Source organism: Ursus maritimus, unplaced genomic scaffold (genome assembly GCF_017311325.1).
Source record: "Ursus maritimus isolate PB19 unplaced genomic scaffold, ASM1731132v1 scaffold_25, whole genome shotgun sequence".
Taxonomy (NCBI): domain Eukaryota; kingdom Metazoa; phylum Chordata; class Mammalia; order Carnivora; family Ursidae; genus Ursus; species Ursus maritimus.
In genome coordinates, this window is record NW_024425008.1 from 27,433,269 (window position 1) to 27,452,908 (window position 19,640).

General features: G+C 47.6%; 1 long non-coding RNA gene across 1 annotated transcript in view; it reads left to right on the forward strand.

The window, feature by feature from the left end:
* The first annotated feature begins 4,926 nt into the window (after positions 1-4,926).
* Positions 4,927-19,640, forward strand: part of LOC103671483 — a 54,350-nt gene continuing 39,636 nt past the window's right edge. The window contains exons 1-4 of the long non-coding RNA XR_570905.2: positions 4,927-5,390; positions 8,861-8,994; positions 10,219-10,932; positions 13,739-13,894. This is a non-coding gene — a long non-coding RNA (uncharacterized LOC103671483). The remainder of the gene's footprint in view (positions 5,391-8,860; positions 8,995-10,218; positions 10,933-13,738; positions 13,895-19,640) is intronic.

Sequence of the window (19,640 nt, forward strand, 5' to 3'; positions counted from 1 at the left end):
GAGCTCTGAGAGAGGGACTGGGGGAGGGGGGGAAGGAACGCCCAGAATTGCCCAGGGATTAACCATCTGTGTGTTTTGTAGGGACCAGTCCCCCTAGGATATCTGATCCCCTTCTCCAGGTATTGTTCAAATACTTTCCCAGGGATGGACTGGGCTGGGCTGGCAAGTGGGGGTGGGGCAGAAGGGGGAGGGGAGAGGGAGAGATTGAAGGCAGTAGCAAGCTGAGGCGGGAGAGAGTGAGAGAGAGGAAGAGAGAAAGGGAGCACATGCTTGAGGACTTAGAAGGTAGGCAAGCCCTCCTCAGCTGCCCTCAGAGGGGAGTTCACTAGGCTCCGGCGGTCCTCCCCAAGGCCTTGGGGCCAGGCTGGACGTGTTCTGGAGGGCAGTTCCACAAACACGAATTTAAGAGCTCAATGTGCATCAACCCACGGTTTGCCGGTTGTGCTTAAGTCTTGCCATTAGTTTAAAATCCTTTTTCATTCCTCCGCAGCGCCACTTTACCCACTTCTCAGGCCACCGTTACTGGCGTTGAAATCACAGACTCTGGCAGCAGGAAGCGATCTGAGGGACCGGCGAGCCCAGTGGTTTCCACAATGTGCTCTGATGGGCCTCAGGGGCTCCACGAGCTGAACGGGTGGGGGAGAGGCTGACTGACCTCCTTTCTCTCCCAGCCTGGGGCAACCAGGCAGCACAGCTCTACTGATTGGTGGTCCCTCTAAGATTTTGTTGGGGGAAGGAGTCCCTTAGTTAAAAACATGATTCCAAGCTCCCTGCCCCACCCTCAAATTTATAGAAGGGGAAATTGAGGCTAAGACTTGCCGGGGGTGATAGTAGACGAGCTGGGTTTCAGGTCAGGCCTCCCCACCCCCAGGCCAATTGCCTGGTCTCTTCTTTCTCCCTGGGCTCAGCAAGGGAGGGAAGGCCTTGCAGAGAGGGGGTCCTGAGTGGTGTTGAGGCCAGGGAAAGGGGATGTGGGAACCCCAGAGAGGTGCAGCTTTCCTGCCGCTAATGCATAGGGAAGTCTTCCCCGCAGCGCCCTGGCTAGAGTCCTGGATCTTGGGCCGGGCCTTCTGTTCCTGCCCAGCAGGGAAACAGCTGCAGGGTGGGGGTGAGGGGTGGGCCGTGGGAGGGGGAGAGAGACCCCAATTTCATACTCCAGAGGCTTAAGCTGTTTACGCCTCCAGTGCAGGGGTGTTGGGATGACTCTGTGTCTGTCAGCTTGGTGGGAAGCACTGGCAAGCCCGTCTCTCTCTTTCTTCCAAGGCTGAGTAGACAGATGAAAGCAGGCCCCAGCCGCTGAGCGGGGGGTGCTCCAAGCAGAGGTGGCTTCTGGACAGCTGTGGAAGGCCTCATTTGCATATATGCAAATGAGTGCCTGGCTCCTTTCTTTCCCAGCATCATCCAGGCAGACCCAGGTGCTGTTGGAAGAGTCCCAGATCCTGCATCAAAATTAGCCTCTCGAATGGGTTTTTGGTCTCCCAATGTGAAATTTCCTTTGAACTCCTTCCCAAACTCTGGGAACCTTCCCAGTCCCCAACTCTGCCTGCCTTCCAGTCACATTAGCTCCTCAAGCCCTAGGAATTCGAGCTGAAGAAAAAGATTTGGAGACAGACGGGGCAGAGGGCAGGGCAGTCAAGAGGTTCTGGGTGCTGGTCCTGGCTCTGCCACTGTGTCAGTGTTACCTGCGGTGAACCGCCTCAGCTCTGTGCACCGCAATGGCCCCGATGGGTAAACAAAGAGAGGGGCTGAAGGTCCCTTCCAGCTCCAGCAGTCTGCAAATGTTTGTGAACACCTGTGCGTGGAAGCCCTGTGGTGGTAAATGACAGATACCAATTCAAGGCCACCAAGTTGAAGCAGAGAGAGGAGGACACAAGGGTATCTCAAGAGGGGCAATGAGGTGGATTCAGAAGGGGAGAGCTGTCTGGCCCGTCCATCTCTTTTCTCAGCTCCTTTCTTGGCAACTACTTTAATCCCCTTTCTCTCTCCCTTAGCGAGAGAGAGAGCGAGCGAGAGAGAGAGAGAGAGAGAAGGCAGGGGAGGGGCAGAGGGTGAGGGAGAGAGAGAGCCCTAAGCTGGCTCCACACCAGCATGGAGCCCACGCAGATCTCAGTCTCACTGAGATCACGACCTGAGCAGAAATCAAGAGTCCACACCTAACCAACCGAGCCACCCAGGCCCCTCTAATCCCCTTCCTCTCTCAAGACTGACATATCCCTGTTCTTCAGTGCACATGGTCAAAAATGAATGTCCTCCAAAACCAGGTCCAGGCTAAGTGACCCCCAGAGACCGAGTCAAATGTCTGGTGGTGGTCTGATGGCTGATTCCCCACAGAGAACACCTATTGGCTTGGCTTGAGTCAGGTGATCACCACTGGACCAATCAGCCGTGGCCAGGAGGTCAGGGACACAGAGGAGAAACAGGACTGCCTGAGGGCCGTGGGCGGATGCTGGGAGAAGGTTTCTAGGTGCTGGGCAGACACCCAAGGAGTGTCTACTATATCCGGTGTAGCGTAAGCTGCTGAATTATGGTGTGAAGTACTGAGCCTTCACGATGACGCAGACACTGGGCTAACCATATTTCATACAAGATTCAACAAACCAATGAATGAGATGCTACTATTATCCCATTTAATCCTTATCACTATCCCTTGAGGTGGGTTATTCTACCCACTTTATAGACGGGGAACCTGAGGATTGATGAGGTCAAGTTACTTGCTTAAGGTCAAGCAGCTAATACCAGGCATCAGATTTATCTTCTCTAAACTAGTAACTTCTATTTGGTAGGACTCTTGTAAGGAATAAGCTATGTAAAGTATGACTAGGGTTTAGCAGAGTGCCTGGTATGTAGGAACCACTTACATAAGATGAAGGGGCCCTTTGGCCTATACTTAAAGCCCTGTAGGAACTGGGAATTCAGTGGAAGATAGTTCGACTTCTAGGCACTTCTGACTTTTGAAAAGGTCTTTATTTCCTGAACTTTTAGACTGGACCGAAATTGGACTCTCGATAACTTCTATCTACTGATCCTAACCCTGCCAGGTAGGGGCTGCAGTAGACAGAACCATGGCGTCTCCAAGATGTCCACGTCCTTGTCCTCAGCATATGTCATGTTGCACAAGGGGGCATTAAGGTTGCAGGTGGAATCAAGTTTGCTCATCAGCTGACCTTAAACTAGGGAGATTCATCTGGATTATACAGATGGGTCCAGCATAAAAGGGGCTTTTAAAGATAGAGGAAGGAGACAGAAGAGTCAGCTTCAGAGTCAGGCAACGTAAGAAAGACTAGACCGGCCATTGCCGGCTTTCAGGATGGACAAATGGGCCTTGAGTCAAGGAATGTGGGCGGCTTCTAGAAACTGGAAAAAGTGAGACAGCGGCTCCTCCCCTAAAGCTTCCAGAAAGAATCCAGCCTTGCTGACACCTTGATTTTAGGACCTCTGAATCTCAGAACCAAAAGATAATCCATTTGTGTTATTTTAAGGCACTATGCTTGTGAGAGCAATGATAAAACAAAACAAAACAAAACAAAGAACAAAACGAATGCAGGGGCATTCCAAGCAAACCAGATCCTTCAAACCAGAATCCTCTTTGTTTGAGTGTCTTCTCCTCCAGACTGTAAACCCTGGTCCTTCGAGTGTTCCTCACATGCATGTTTCAAAGTGGGCAAACCATATCAGAACCAAGAAGAGTGTCTTACGTTTAGCAGTTATCGGCTCGCTGATGACTTTGCATAGATCCGAGCCGCCAGGTGGCACAGAACGGGTGGAGTGTAGGCCACCAGGCTTTGCGGCGATGGCCCTGGTGATGGAGAAGAGTGAATGCAGGCATAATTTATCACGTCTCGGCCCCTCTCAACACCCTGCTAAATATCAGAGTAACCTTTAAAGAAGGCAGAGACCATCAATTAAATAAACAGATGCCTTGATGGAGAATAGAAGTGTAAACACAGGCACCATTTCATAATTTACTGATGGTAAATCAGCCTTCTTCTCTCGGTGGGCTGTTCTCCATCTGCATGAAAGAAAAAGGAGGAAATCCATCAGACCAGGGCAAGGACCTTCATGAGACCCGCTAACCAACAAAACAGATTACAGAGAAAGCTTTGACGTCTTCTTCTTGGGGTTAAGATTTTTTTTTTAAAACAAGGGGTTGCATATGAGTTTGTCTGGAACGATTCAGGAGATGCCTTTGGAGATGCAGGAGGGTGGTGGAGATGACTTTTGGATGGTTCATACCGCCTTTTAATTCCAGCATCCAGAGATTGTGATTTGCGCCTGCACGTTCACACTCATGATTAAACCATACACACAGGTTACTTAATATAGCTGGAAAAACACACTGAACCATAGTTCTGGTGACCTGAGGATGTGTATGACATATTCAGCAAAATTGGGCCAGGGATTAATATTGCTAAGGTCAGTGTGGTCATTTTGGGCACACGGTGGGTAATCTTTTATGAGGGTTCACCACTCTTCGGTATCTTAGCTCATCTGTAATGGACTGGCAGAGAGAGATGGTTATTAGAAAATAAAATGCACTTAGAGTCTCCCCATGAATCATTTATGGAAGATACCATGCTTCCATAGACCATGAAAATATGGCTGTTAAGGGCAACTCAGTCACTATTTCTGGCTGGCTTTCAAGTGTGACTACGGACCAGAGAAATGGGCCTGGACACACTGGAAAGATCTAAGCTTTCAGGTGGAAGGGAAGATGTGCAGACAGAGGTGAGCTCAAGGGGGCGGCCTTCAAGAGCCACCACATGGTGATACCCATCCTGCGAGGGGTCCCTCGCAGGAGAAAGTGCCCCTGGCCTTACTCTCCTTCCTGTTCCCACTATAGGCCAGAGGAGGAGAGGTCAACTGATGAGGCAATTAATTCAACAGGACTGAGGTTTGGGCAATTAACTTTTAAATATGCAAGCAGTTTGGGAGAGGGAGGAAGTGGTTTCCTCCTAGCACAGCTGGTGAAAGATGGTGTGATGTTATCAAGGCTTTTGGGTAACCAGCAGAAGTGTTTTAATCCCCACTCTGCCCACACTCAGAATATCAGAGCCATGATAGCCTAACTGATGGGGGCCTCAGGAACCGAAGAAGGAAAGAATCGGGGCTCTGTGGGTCAACTATAAATAGAACTTAAGATCTTTCTAGAAGGCTGGGGGAAGCAATCAGCTAACTAAAGAACTGTGCAGGAGTTTGCCCAAGGGTGCAGTTTGACCTAGGCTTTTTGTTTCCTTTACAGTCGGTAAGTGAGGGGAAATGTCTTTGCTTCTTGCAGGTGTGTCTGAATCACAGCAGGCCTCCTGCTGGAGAGGAAGTGGAGGCTGCACGTGGGGGCAGGAGGACCCGGCTTTGAATCTTGGCTCCACCGTGTTTGAGTTGTTGGACCCTCAGTAAGTCACTGAATCTGTGCTGGACTCCTCTGTAAAGCCGGGGTCAAAATGCTCACCTTACAAAATCCTGCCCTGTTATGAGGATTAATTGATGGTTAATAAACATGCAGCACTTTCTAGGCTGCAGGGAGACAGACTACTGACCAGGTGGTTAGGAGATTTTAGTTCTTCTTTTTTTTTTTTTTTTAAAGATTTTATTTATTTATTTGACAGAGATAGAGACAGCCAGCGAGAGAGGGAACACAAGCAGGGGGAGTGGGAGAGGAAGAAGCAGGCTCATAGCTGAAGAGCCTGATGTGGGGCTCGATCCCATAACGCCGGGATCACGCCCTGAGCCGAAGGCAGAAGCCCAACTGCTGTGCCACCCAGGCGCCCCGATTTTGGTTCTTCTAACCTCCACCACCAGCCCGTTCCCTTCTCATAGAACAAGGGGGCACGCCAGGTGCCTTGGGACTCTCTGGGTGACTTAACCTCCCTGGCCCCTCTCCTGGAAGTTCTGGGTCAGAAGAGGTAGGTTGGGCCTAGGAATTTGTTTCTCAGCACTGGAGATATTTGAGAAACCTGGATTGGATTATTTTCTTCTGTGAGCATCTCAGACCGTAAGCGTTATAGGGTAGAGGTGAAAATGCAGACTGCCAGCATCTCTAGCAAGGAGGGCTAGAAAGTTACATTTTTGGTTTTAAAAATATTTTATTTATTTATTTATTTGAGAGAGCGAGAGCACACAAGAGCGATCATGAGGAGGAGAGGAAGAGCAGAGGGAGAGGGAGGGGGAAAGAATCCCCTGTAGACTCCTCTCTGAGTGTGGAGCCAGATGCAGGGCTCCATCTCATGACCCTGAGATCATGACCAGAGTCAAAACCAAGAGTTGGACAGCCAACTGACTGAGCCACCCAGGCTCCTCTGGAAAGTTGCCTTTTTTTTTTTTTTTTGATTGACTGATTTTAGAGACAGAGAGAGCACGTGCACAAGTGAGCTGGGGAAGGGGTAGAAGGAGAGAGAAAATCCTAAAGCAGACTTTGTGCTAAGCATGGAGCCCAACGCAGGGCTCGATCCGAGGACCCTGAGATCATGACCTGAGCAGAAACCAAGAGCCGGCTACTTAACTGACGGCACCACCCAGGCGCCCCAGAAAGTTGCCTTTTTAACCAGCATGTCAGGTGACTCATATGAACAGGAATATTTGGCGAAGCGAATGGAAACGATCTTTAGGGTCGAAGCCTGTGACTGTTCGCTCTGAGCCGATGGTCAGCAAGGTGCACAGGTCTGGCCATATTGTGTGTCAAAACGGGGAGTTCTTCCTTCCAGTTGGTAAATGGCCGCTGCCCCCACCTCTCCCTCATGTCCTGACCCAGGACCCTCTTCTCGGAGGACCCTCTCCCACCTCCGCACAACCGAGTCACTAACGGGTAAACACCGGACACAGGGTGGGTCTCATTGCTGGGGGCCGGCATCCCTTCTCCCGATGGCTACCTGGGTTGCAACAGCTGTGAAATATTTCAGTGTCCCTCCTGCTTACCCTCGTTAAGGCAGTCATCAATCCCAGGCTGCCGAACGTTGTGGGAGGAGGCAGAAACCAAGAACAACTCATGGGTTTCCTACCTTTCTTCCACCTTTGGTTTGGCTTTAGTAGCTAGCCCTTCTTCTGGTGGTGGTGCTTCTTTCTCCTTCCGGGAATGTCTGTGGTAGACCCTTGATGGCAGGAGCGGCCCTCCTCAGCTCATCTCAATATGGCAGAAGATCGCTTACTGGCAATGATATTCCTGCCAGTGACCCCAGCCTCTGAGAAGTCCTCGGGACTATCGACTGCCCTCTGCTTGGCTCTGCCCACGTCTTGGGGACTGGAGTGTCACTGCAGTCACAGCCTGGAGGTCCGGCACATCACATGCATGCCGCCCCACTGCAAATGCTTCTTGGATGTTACTCTGGGTAAAAATGTTAACAAAAATCCTTTTAGAACTATCTTAAATAAAAAAAAGTCTCGGGCATAAAAATGCTTGTATTCTAACGAGGGGTTTATCGTGAGGGTGCATGGAGTACATGATGGCAGGATGGCCGGAGAGCTTCAGACGTTAAAAAACAGACTCCAAGAGTCAGGCTGCCGGGTTTGAATTCTCCTTTAGCACTTAGGACCTGGAGCAAATTGTTACTTAGCCTTTCTAGGCGTCTGTTTCCTCATCTGTAAAATTTGAGTAATGAGAGGCCTGGATTAATCTTACAGGGGCTTTGTGAGAGCTAAGGGAGATTTTGCAAGCAAAGCATTGAGAACGGCGTCCCGCATATAGAAAGAGCTCAATAATAAACGTTACCTGAAGGCAATCTTGTCCTGTAAAGAGCCAGACAGTAAATATTCTAGGCCTAATGGGTTATGTGGTCTCTGTCACAACTACTCAACGTTGTCTCTGCGATGTGAAAGCAGCCAGAGATAATATTGTAAGGAATGGGCGTGGCTGTGTTGCAATGAAACTTTACTTACAATAACTAGTGGCAGGCTAGATTGCCCCATGGGCCATACTTTGTTGATGCTTGTGTTAAAGGAAGATAGGTAGGCAAGAACAGCTAAATCACCTGGCCTCCTAGACATTAGAATAGAGTTCAGGAGCCAGGAGGCTCTCTAGTTCCTGTGAGTCCCTTCATAATTGTGTGAGTCAATTTCTTAAATAAATCTCTCTCTCTCTCCATACATATATATAAAATCTCCTATTGGTTCTGTCTCTGGGGGAATTGTGACTGAACAAGACCCCTTCCTGGTCTGTGGCCATATACAGGCTGGAGGCCTTGGGTCAGTCAGCACAGTGGTTGGGGATGAGGCCCTAGGTGTCTAGGATTTGCTTCTCTTAGCAAAACGCTATGGGAGGCTGTCCCTTGGAAGGGCCTGAACTCTGGGGCTTGGCCTACCTACCACACTGTCTTCCTGTACTGGTTTTTTTGGTGTCACTCATAGAGCTATCAGCCAGGCACCCCATAGCTCTTGGCATTACATTGCCCCTTAGAGTCCCAACCTAATATGTACAATATGGAGAGGCAGCCTGGTACAGTGGAAGGCGGATGGGCTCTACAGACTACGACCAAGAGCAATTAGCTTAACTTCCACAAGTCCTATGTTTCCTCTGCACAATGGGGATAATGGTGTTTCCTTGCATGGCAGTGGCAAAAATTAAATGACATGACATGTGTGAAAGTTACTGGCACGTGTGAAGCGCTCACCAAGATGTTAGTTTCCTTTTTTACTTCTCCTCCCCAACCCCCCGCCCTGAATCATAATTCTATCCATGGTTATTTCCTTTCGGTGATGCTGGTGGTAGAACTTTCTGGACCTCCTGTTTTGGTACTGCAGAATATCCAGGTTCCGAGAGCAGTAATGGTGGCTTGAGCAGCCTTACCCCTTCCTCTGTAGGGTTTCCTGCATTCACGAAGCTCCTCGCTTTACTTAACATCGCCTCTTCCATCTTTTTGAATATTTTCATTAGCCAACCTATGGCTCCATCTAAAGGACTGGAACCGAGTTCAGCTGTGGGGAGAGAGCAGTCTTTGGTTTTGGGGAGCAGTGAATTCCATGGCAGAGGGAATGGTGTGGACTTTGAGCAATCAGAACCCTTGAGAGGTAAGTATAAAACAATGCGGTCTTCTTTTCTTCCTTTTATTTTTTAAAGATTTATTTATTTATTTTAGAGAAAGAGAGTGAGTGAACACATGCACAGGAGTAGGGGGTAGGGGCAGAGGGAGAGAATCTTGGAGCAGACTCCCCGCTGAGCCTGGGGCCCACTGTGGGGCTTCTCTCACAACCCATGAGATCATGACCTGAGCCAAAACCAAGATTCAGCTGCTCAACAGACTGAGCCGCCCAGGTGCCCCAGCAATGCTATTTTCATTTCCATTGTCTTTTTCAAATGTATTCATGGAGGCAAGTTCTTCCTTTCCATTGGTTGGAAACTCATGCCATTTCATGCCTTTTCAGCTCCCTCTTAGATAATAAAAGTCCTTCAGTCATGCTAAGTCACCAGACACTGTCTCAACCCAGAAATCAGAATGCCCAGGCCCGTGCAATACCAGCTCTACAACTCATCAGAATGGCTACTTGCAGGCAGGAAGCCTGTGGTTGGTGAAGGGGTGGGGACAGTAGGTTTCTTTTTTCTCTCTCAGTTCCTCCTCCTGGGCAGTTATTCTCCTCGAGCTCATTACAACACTTCCCACGCTCCTAGGAACTGGAGATCATTTCAGCTTCTCCTTATAGGATTGTTGGACAGTGCCCAACCTGACCACAACTGTTCCCTCTCGCATCATTGGCTCACATCCCGTTCAGGTGAAACACCCAGGTGTCCCTGCCCAGACAGACACTGGGATTTGTAGGTCAGTCTCCAGGCTGCAGAAGTATCTCCATGCATCCATGATAGGAGAAGCCAGCCAGCCCGTCTCTTCCTGCCTTTTAGATTCATAGCCTGGAATCCATCATGGGTTCACGGTGTCCCTCCAGTCCCAGGGGACATGTACCAAGCTTTCTGAAGTCCCTTTCTTGAGATTTGAGAAGAGAAATAGTCGCACCCTCCCTCTTGGAAGGGTTAAGGCTTACCACACATCAATACGTTTTTTCCAAATAAATCTTCTCTACAGATCCTCTCCCTTAATCTCTACAAGCCAGATCATTTCATGCCCTCAGTGTGAATGTCAGTGAGAAGTTTGAGTTCGGTAACCCATTTTTCCATCTTACCTCAAAGATTTGCATCTTCTTCCGGCACCACATTAGAATGTTATGTCTGTCATGATGCCTCGAGCAAAACTTTCAATTTGACATCTTGTTATATTTACTTTGGTCTTGATGCCATTGCAGGTGAAGATGGGGCAGCCAAGGAAGTTCTCCTGCTCGAAATAGCGATCACTGTGCGTCCACGCCCATGCCGTGCGTTTCTTGTCGTCTTGTTGTTGACAGTCTCTTGGGAACCAGCAAATCTGGCTGGGATCCCCGAGAGTCTTGTGGATGCACTCGGCCAGAGAACACACTCGGTACTTCTCAGCCTTCCCTTGTGGAGCATTTTCAGAGACAGCTCGGTGTACTCTTTATTACTTATTCTTCTTATTGGCTTCTTCGCTTCTCCATAGGAAGACTGATTAAGCCGAGCTCCCCTGGAGTCAACACCTAGCTGCCCAGGTGTTTTTGTTGTTTTCCATTCTTGTCTCAGACATTTGAAGGACTCTTAACCTCCTGGGGCTGTGGAGGAGGGGGGGAACTGGCTTCCCAGGGCCTCTGTTGGTTTTAGGTGGCAGAAGGGGAAGCGGGCATTGGGAGGAGAAGCAGGAGGGGGGAGGAGAAGCAGGAGGGGAGAGGAGAGGCTGCCATTGACGATGCCACCACCGAGGATTTCCAAGGATACCCACCCCTTCAGCCTCGATGTACCATTCGCTGTAGCTATGGGCAAGCTTTCCATCTGTTTTACATGTGAGTGTTTCTTCTCTTCTGCAGACTGGTCTGCCACATGGCCAGCACTCTTCACATCCCGCACCCACGCAGCCTCTCCCTCAGGTCACTGGACACAGCAGGCACCAGGTAAATGCTGAGTTGCTGAGGCCCACTGGCTTAGTTAGAAGCAGAAACCAGAGAACCTCCTCTACATTTAGTTCCGTTAATGCCGCAGGTGCTCATCCGGGGCCTTCTGGGTGTTAGCGCCACACAGAGGCGTTACATAATTAATTTGGTCTGAAGGCAATGGAAAGATGAAATTTAGTTCTCCAGCCAAACCTGGTTTAATACGCTATTACGAAAAATATATACTGGGGACAAAAAGGAAAGATAAGATGAGAAAAATCACCCATAGCACTACTACCAAGGTAATTACTGTCAATATTTTCTTAAATCTCTCTACTTTCATTGTTTTAAATAATTAAATTTATTTTTATATTCAATTTTGTTTCCTTCACTTCGTTTCCAGTATCATGTAAAACTGGTTTCTAAACATTGTTACGATTTTTTATATAACTTTTTTTCTGTTTCTAAAAATACAATGGATGCTCATTATAGGAAATTTGGGAAAGTGGAAGAGTAGAAAGAAGCAGCTAAATAGCGTAACACAGCTTCCGCCCAGACACAGCTACTGTATTTCCTTCAAGTCTTTTTTCTATGAACTTATTTGTGCATGTTTTAGAATATTGGCAACTGTATGCTGTTTACAGGTCTTTTATGTGTTTTTTTAAAATCAGGGAAGTAATATGTACACAGGATTAAATAAAAATGGCAAGAAAAGAAGAATTTAGGATGGAGAGCAGTCCTGCTGTTGACCTCCTTCCATCCCTAGTCCCGATCCTCAGAGGCAGCTGCTTTGAGCCCTTCTGGTATTTTCTTCTGGTGGTTATGTCAGCCTGTGTCTCCAGTTGACATGGGTCTACCACGGTTTCCTGCTTATCAGTGTTAGACATTATCCCCTAGACTTCCTGCTCTCATGATGTGGCTTCTCTGTCCCCATCTCCTCCATGGTGATAATTCCCCTACTGGTTACTTTTCATTACAAGCAACAAACTCACATCTTTTTAATCTTGTTCTATCAACTCTACAGTTACTTTGACCCTTCATGTTCTACAGGGAGGATAGTAACACTCCCCAGCAGCCCGCCCTTTCTCAGGTCCCTTTCCCGGAACCCAAGGATCGACTGCATGGTCTGCAGTATGTTAGCTTTTCCATAGTGTTCCACATGCAACCATTAAGTTTTCCATCTTTTCTAAAGATTCTTCTGGAAAGCTAAGAATCGATAAAAAGTGTTTATGTCACTGTGGCTGTGTCACCGTGGCTCCTGCAGGGCCGAGCAGTACCCTGACGGTGCATTTGCTGTTTGAACAGCTGTTTTTGCCTAGGTTTTCCTTGTCCCTTTGCTTTATCTTTATTGAATTTGCCATTTTACCCCCAATTTTTCATCCAATCAGGTAAGCCAGTAAGTATGTTGCTCTCCAGAGGCTCTGCTCCCGGGTTCTCTGTCTTGCTGTGATTGACACTGTCTGTGGATCAGTATCTTCTAGGTTTCTGTTTGGTAGCAGTCCATTAGGTAACTTTCAGAAATTTGGTGTGAAGCAGGTAAATTTTTTGAGTCCTCCAGTATTCCACTGTAACACTTGATTGGTGCTTTTGTTGGGTATGGGATTCTAGATTCAAGACAATGTGCTCTCAGAACTTTGAAATCATCACCCTCATTGCTTATGAGAAACCTAAGGCCAGCCTGGTTCTGAGTCCCTTACAGATGTATTTTTTTTTTTTTACACCCTGGAAACTTTCAGGATTTTCTCCTCATCCCTAGGATTCCAAAATTTTCAATCATGTACCAAGTACAGGTGGTTTTCCAGTCATTGTGCTAGGCATTTGAGGGGTCTTTTTATTCCAGAGGCTCATGTCCTTCAGCTCTGGGAAGTTTTGTTGTATTATTTCTTTGATAATGTCTTCCCTGTATTTTCTCTGTTCTCCCTGGAATACTACTACCTGGAGTTTCCGGATTGAGTCTTGATTTCCTTATTTTTTCTGTCCTCTATAATTTTGATTTACTTTCTTGGAGGGTTCCTATAATCTGGGTCTTCTATACTGATACATCTGTGTGTGTGTGTGTGTGTGTGTGTGTGTGTGTTTAAGAATGGAACATACTGGTGTCTTATTGCAGGTGGTGTAGGGGCACTTGACTGCTTTCTGTGCCACAGCACAGTATAGGAAGACTGTCCCATCTACAGATATTCAGTGATACCTTCCGCAGTCCCTCCCTGGTCTCGCTCCTGCCCTGATTCACATGGACATTTCTGAGTGCCAGCCTTCTTCCTTTGGCCAAATCACCCAGTGAATGTGCTCTAGGCTGAGGGACTCATCACCCCACTGGGTCAGTTACCACCTGTCCAGCCAATTTCCAACCTGGCCAAGTCTTTTGAAGTGGAGCCCCCTACTTGCTCTTTTTTTCTTTACTCTCATGTAGTGGGGTCTCAAAGAGATGCATATAGTTAATGTGCTGTTTTATACCAGAAGTCTCTATAACATATTTTTAAACAAAAGAAATTTTATTGAGACAAAATAAAATAAAATGCCCCCCTTTTACGTGTATAGCTCACAGAGTTTGAAAAAGCGCGGCACAGTTAAGATGTAGTACATTTCCATCCCCGAAATGTTCCTTTGTTCGTCTCCTGTCAATCCCTGCGTCCCCTTCCTCACCCAGTCCCAAGAAACTACTAGTTTTGTCTGTTCTGGGTTTTTATATACATGGAACACACAGTATGTTCACTTTGTGTCTGGCTTCTTTTTCCTGGAATCATGTTTTTGAGATTCTTCCAGATTGTTGTACAAATCACCAGTTTGTTCTTTTTGTTGCTGAGTAATATTCTGTTATTTACAGGAGCCACGGTTTGCTTACTCATCCTCCCGTAGGAGAGCGTTTGGATCGTTGCCCATGTTGATGAAGTGATGATGAATGTTCATATCCAAGTTTTGTGCACATATATTTTTATTTTTCTTGGTTCCATACCTAGGAGTGGGGTTGCCGGATGACGGGGTAAGAGCATGTTTAACTTTATGAGAACCTGCCAAACCATTCTCTGAAGTCGTTGAACTATTTTCAACTCTCACCAGCAGTGCGCAAGAGTTCCATTTGCTCCAAGTCTTTGCAATACCTAGTGCTTACTCCCCCTTTTGATTGTAGACATTCTGGTGAGTGTGTAGTGTTAGCTTATTGGTTCTATTTGGATTTCTCTGATGACTACTGATGGGGGTCAGTTCTTCATGTGCTTTGGTCATCTGCATGCCTTTTTTTTGGTGACATGTCTTTAAACCTTAAGCTCACTTTTTAACTGGGTGATCATCTTATTTTGTTGGGAAGTTGTTTTATGTTTTAGAGTCTGGTCTTTGGTCAGACAGTCCCTATGTGTCTTTAAACGCTGTGTTTCCCCCACTTATTATTGTATCATAAGAAGTTCTTCGTGTGATTACTTTGTTTGAAAACATGATATTTAATATTTCTTAAGATTCTGCCACCACATGTACCATTATTTATTTAACAGTTTTTGCTGTTGAACATTTATGTTTCCACTTTGTTTTGTGATTGCTCAGTGCGTGTCCTCTTGCAGAAATCTGGTTTGTTCCTGAAGATAGATTTATAGGAGCAGAGTAACAAGGTCAAAGCGTAGAACATATGAAGGGCTTTTGATATGTACTGCCAGATGGCTTCCCCAAAAGTTTGTGCCAATTTCAAGTGTCACCAGGAGAAGATAAAACCCCCACTTTACACCACTGTTGCCAGCTCTAGGTATCCTTATTTGAAAAAAAAAAAAAAGTCTGCTAATTTAATGGGTGGAAATGGTAGCTGGTTTTAAGCAACATTTCTTAAATTATTAGTGTGGTTGGACACCTTTCCAAGTGTTCAGTAGTCATTTGTTTCTCCTCCTCTGCGAACTGTTTATTCATATCTTTCGTTCTCAGATGCCTTTCGGGGCACGTTTCCCAACTCTGCAAAGAAGTTGCAGTGGGCGGAAGTGTTCAGTGTTGGAGGTAGGGAAGGAGGGAATTGGGCTGGCAGCTGACTAAGTGGGGCACCCTGGGAAATCCAGAGACCCTGCACGCTCTTTTCTTCACACAGGCCAACTGGTTCCGGAAAGCTCCCATTTCTTTCTGTGAATAGCAAGAGGGCAACACTGAGGGGGTCCCAAGAAGGAGGGACAAAAGCTTTCTGGGAGTTAAATTGTAACTTTGTTGCCTGATGGAGCACAGCAGTACTCTGCAAGGTCACCAGACAGGGTCAAAATGGCTCCCAGGCCCACAAGTTTTGATAGTGACCACAACAAAAGATTTGCCAGGCCTAAATAATAAGTTTGTCTCTCAGGAGGGGGGATGGGGTGCAATGCTCAGTAACCAAAATGAATGTGAAAATGCCCCCAGGCCTGTGGGGGAAAAGAACATCACATGAGTTGTAATCCTTAAATTTCACTGGGTTTTGCGTCAATCTGGTCATGCAGAATGCTCCCAGAAATATTTTGAGCCCAGGAGTGTCTCATTCATTCTCTCGATAAGTATTCCAGTATAGAGGTGGGAGACACTGAGGTGTCTCTTATGTGTTCACCAACCATCGTCCTTGCCTGGTCCTTCTGGGAGTTCCAAGGACAGGTCCCCCATGTGTTCCTGACAACACTCACGGGAGTCCCTGAGAAGCCCCGTACATAAGCCCACCAACGAGTCCTCCCCACGTATCTCTGGGAACTCCCAGGGGCTCACAGATGAGAGCTCCTCCAGTATTATCGGGGTCCAAAATAGCGTCTTATGCCTGCACCTCAACATGTTCCTCTGCCCAGATATTCTGGGAGAACCCAGGGAGAGTTGTATTGGAGTTCACAAACAAGGCCTCCCCTTTCTAGCATAACCACTGCTCCAGCTGGGGGCCTCCCACTGGTCATCTGACCAGGCACTACTAGCCCTTGGTGGTGATGATGTCCCCCTCTCATTGAAGCCTTCGGGATGCCTTAGTTGCAAAATAATTTGAAGGCAAGCAGAGCAGAATCCATCTTTTTACTCTGTTAGAGAGGGAGTGGCCAAGCAGGGCTGGCTGTGACTCAGTGTTTTCCATATTATTAGTCCACGGTTCTATTTTTGCTGACAGTTCTCCTGTTCTTAAGGGAATTCCGATAGAAGTCTTTATGCACTGGGCCAGGAGAGGCATGTGAATGACAGAATTATCCTTCTGATGACAGAGACTCTGCTGCTGAGTTAAGTTCATCACATCTGGCTGCTTCTCCCCCTAGAATGAACCGTTTCCAAGGAGAATCCACAGGCCTCCTCGTAAATGAATGTATTGTTCATGTCCTAGCTCAAGGATAAATGGATTTATTATAAGGTATGGGGTTGAGGTTGCCAAAGGTCAGGAGACCAGCCAGGAGAAATGCCTGACTGTTGGAGCAGAAGCCCACTGCTGGGCCCAACTGCATCCATTTCATTAGTTCTGAGACAGGGCCCCAGCAGCAGAATTCCTACCACAGCTTCTACAAAGAACCAAACACCTGTGTCCCCAGTTCTGGTCTTGCGGCACGTGGCTGTCACCTCATGTTACTCATTTCCACTTTCTGACTATCTGATGGGTGTGTCTGCTTGGTAGAAAGTAGGTCACATGAAGTCTGGAAATGGATGTGGTTTTCTGTTCTCAGTCTCTGTAGTGCAGGAAGGCATGTGAGAAGGGGTTTGGCATGACTATGAGGTGAGTCATGGTGGGCTTCTTATGGACATGTCCACCAGCTTACCAGAAATACATAGACATGGCTGACCCTCAGCTTATGTGAGAACCATGCTCAGGGATAAAGGGCTCTCATGGCTGCACACCATCCTTACGCTCTGTGGAGGCTGTTGCCGGGGTGTGAGGATTCACTCTCTCCATCCTTGTAGCTATTACATCCCTCTTGGGTAGATGAACTCCTTAGCGTACCTCGTTTTGGTATTAAATAGTTAGACAGGGCGCCTGGGTGGCTCAGTAGGTTAAGCATCTGCCTTCAGGTCAGGCCATGATCCCGAGGTCCTGGGATTGGGTCCCAAGTCAGGTTCCCCACTCAGGGGGGGAGCTTGCTTCTCCCTCTTCTCCTCGCTCATGCTCTCTCTCGCTATCTCTGTCTGTCTCTCTCAAATGAATAAATAAAATCTTAAAAAAAAACCCAGACAACTTTACTAACTTCTCTTATTCTCATTGGTTGACTAATTGATTACTGAGTGTCTATTATGTGCCATGCACTGTGATAGTATTTGGGATACTATAAACAACATGATATAGTCTCTATTCTTAGGGATCTTGCTGAATCACAGGGAAGGGGGACAAGGCATCAGGTTATTATGAGAGAGCTGTGAATCCTGGGATAGAGGGAAGGCTAAGATGACCTGGCAGTGTTGGGGTAGTGGGATGGATCATGGTGGTTATTGTTTTAGGATTGAGCACTGCAGTGAGTCCCAAAAGTCAGAGAGGGTGGAGATTGGAAAGACCTTCCTGGCCAAAGAGCCACATGTGCAAAGGAAAACTTGGAGAATACAAGACTCATGCAGAAAGGCTGAAGCATAGAGTCTGGGGTGGGGGTGGGGAGAGATAAGGACAGAGGCGTCAGTAGGGTCAGATCATGAAGGATCTGAAAATCTGTGATCTGAAATTTGGATTTCATCCTGAAGAGAATTCAGATTTTATTCTGAAGATTGCTTTTGAAGAGTTTTAAATGGTAGAATAGTGGGCTTAGATTTATGTCTTAGAAAAATAAGATGGCCACATGGAAACCATGTGGACTTAGACTGGAGGCGGCCAAGGAGAGCAGGTTGAAGAGCTAGTCCAGATAAGAAATTTTGAGACTTGAACTAGTGCAAGGCGGAAAGGGAGGATGGGCTAGGTGGGAGAGATGTATACAATTTAGACTCCACCCCCCCAGACCCAGGACAGGTCTCATCTCTATAGGATGGTGGGAATGAAGCAAAGGGAGAAGTAGATGTTTTGAGAAGTAGATGTTTTGAGGTGTTACCTGAATCTCTCAAGACTGATGGACTTACACCTCCAGCCCCTGGAAGAATTGCCCTCAGCTGTGGACAGTTATCTTGTCCAGGGCCACATGGACAGCCTACATTAAGTGCTGGGTTGACATCAGGGTACAAAATCCACATCCCAGGTCCTTTGTCCCACCTTGACACAACTCTGAGGCCCTTTGTCCCACCCTGACACAACTCTGAGGCCCTTTGTCCCACCCTGACACAACTCTGAGGCCCTTTGTCCCACCCTGACACAACTCTGAGGCCCTTTGTCCCACCCTGACACAACTCTGAGGCCCTTTGTCCCACCCTGACACAACTCTGAGGCCCTTTGTCCCACCCTGACACAACTCTGAGGCCCTTTGTCCCACCCTGACACAACTCTGAGGCCCTTTGTCCCACCCTGACACAACTCTGAGGCCCTTTGTCCCACCCTGACACAACTCTGAGGCCCTTTGTCCCACCCTGACACAACTCTGAGGCCCTTTGTCCCACCCTGACACAACTCTGAGGCCCTTTGTCCCACCCTGACACAACTCTGAGGCCCTTTGTCCCACCCTGACACAACTCTGAGGGCCGTCACAGATTCAGAGCCCCCTTGGGGTTGGCTGAAGCCTAGGTTTACACTTCACTGCAGCTCAACATCTTCTTTTTCCAATCCTGCTTTCCTCCCTTCCTTTCCACAGGTGGGCATCCCAAAAGCACTTTATAGCACATTTCCTTATGCTAATCTTCATCTAAGAGGCTGTTTCATGGGAAACCCAAACCTGCAGCGGATGACATCCAACCCCTTGGCTTGTGAGCAGCGTGGATGGTGACATCATTCACTGATATGTAGACTACAGAAAGTGGAGGTGGTTCGGGAGGGAGACCATGAGTTCACCTTTGGAAAAGTTGAGCTTGAACCTCCTGACACTTCAGGGGCTGAGACTCAATTTCAAAATCAGTGTGTAGGCTGCAAGTGTAAATTTGGGAGTCATTAGTGCTCTGGGGTTAGCTGAGCATGTCTGTCTCACCTTGGGCTTCTGCATTTGTCATTCCCTTGATGCCTGTGTGGTAGCTGGTTCCTCCTTGTCATTCAGACTGTACCTTCAAATGTCAGCTTTTCCAAAAGGACCTCTTAGTCACCCAGTCTAAAGTACCACCCACTTCTTTGTTATCACATCACTCTATTTGCCTTTCTGCACAGCACTTAGTGCGATCTGACATATTCTTATTTGTATCTCTGTCCTCCCCCAAAGGGAATGTAAGTCTCTAAAATGGAGGGTCCTTATGGAAATTGCTCGCCTTTCTGTCCCTAGCATCCAGAACAGTGCCTGGCACATGGTAGGTAACTCCGAACAATTGACTGAATGAATCTGTTCTTTGTCTGCTGTGGACATTTCTTAGATGGAATTTGTTAGACCGAGCACCCCCAGATATTGTATCAGCTGGAATTAAATCTGAAGTCCTCGAAGCCTTTGTCTCCAAGTTTCTGGCATTCTCTGAAACAAAGCCTGCCTGAAATATGGCCATTTATGCTGTGTGAATCCAGACCATCTCTTCATTGGCCACCAGTCATTTCACCTCTTGGATGATGATTCTTTCTCATTTTGCTTTCCCCTGCACCACTGGCTTGATTGGTGGTGATGAGCAGAGGGTAGTCCATTTATGTGAAACACCTGCTTCCCACCTGTGTCCCCGTGAGCAGTCAGCTTTGGACCTAGGGCAGGAAGCTGGTGGGTGTCCTTCATAGCTGAGTGGGCTTCCAGAATTTTCTCCAGGAG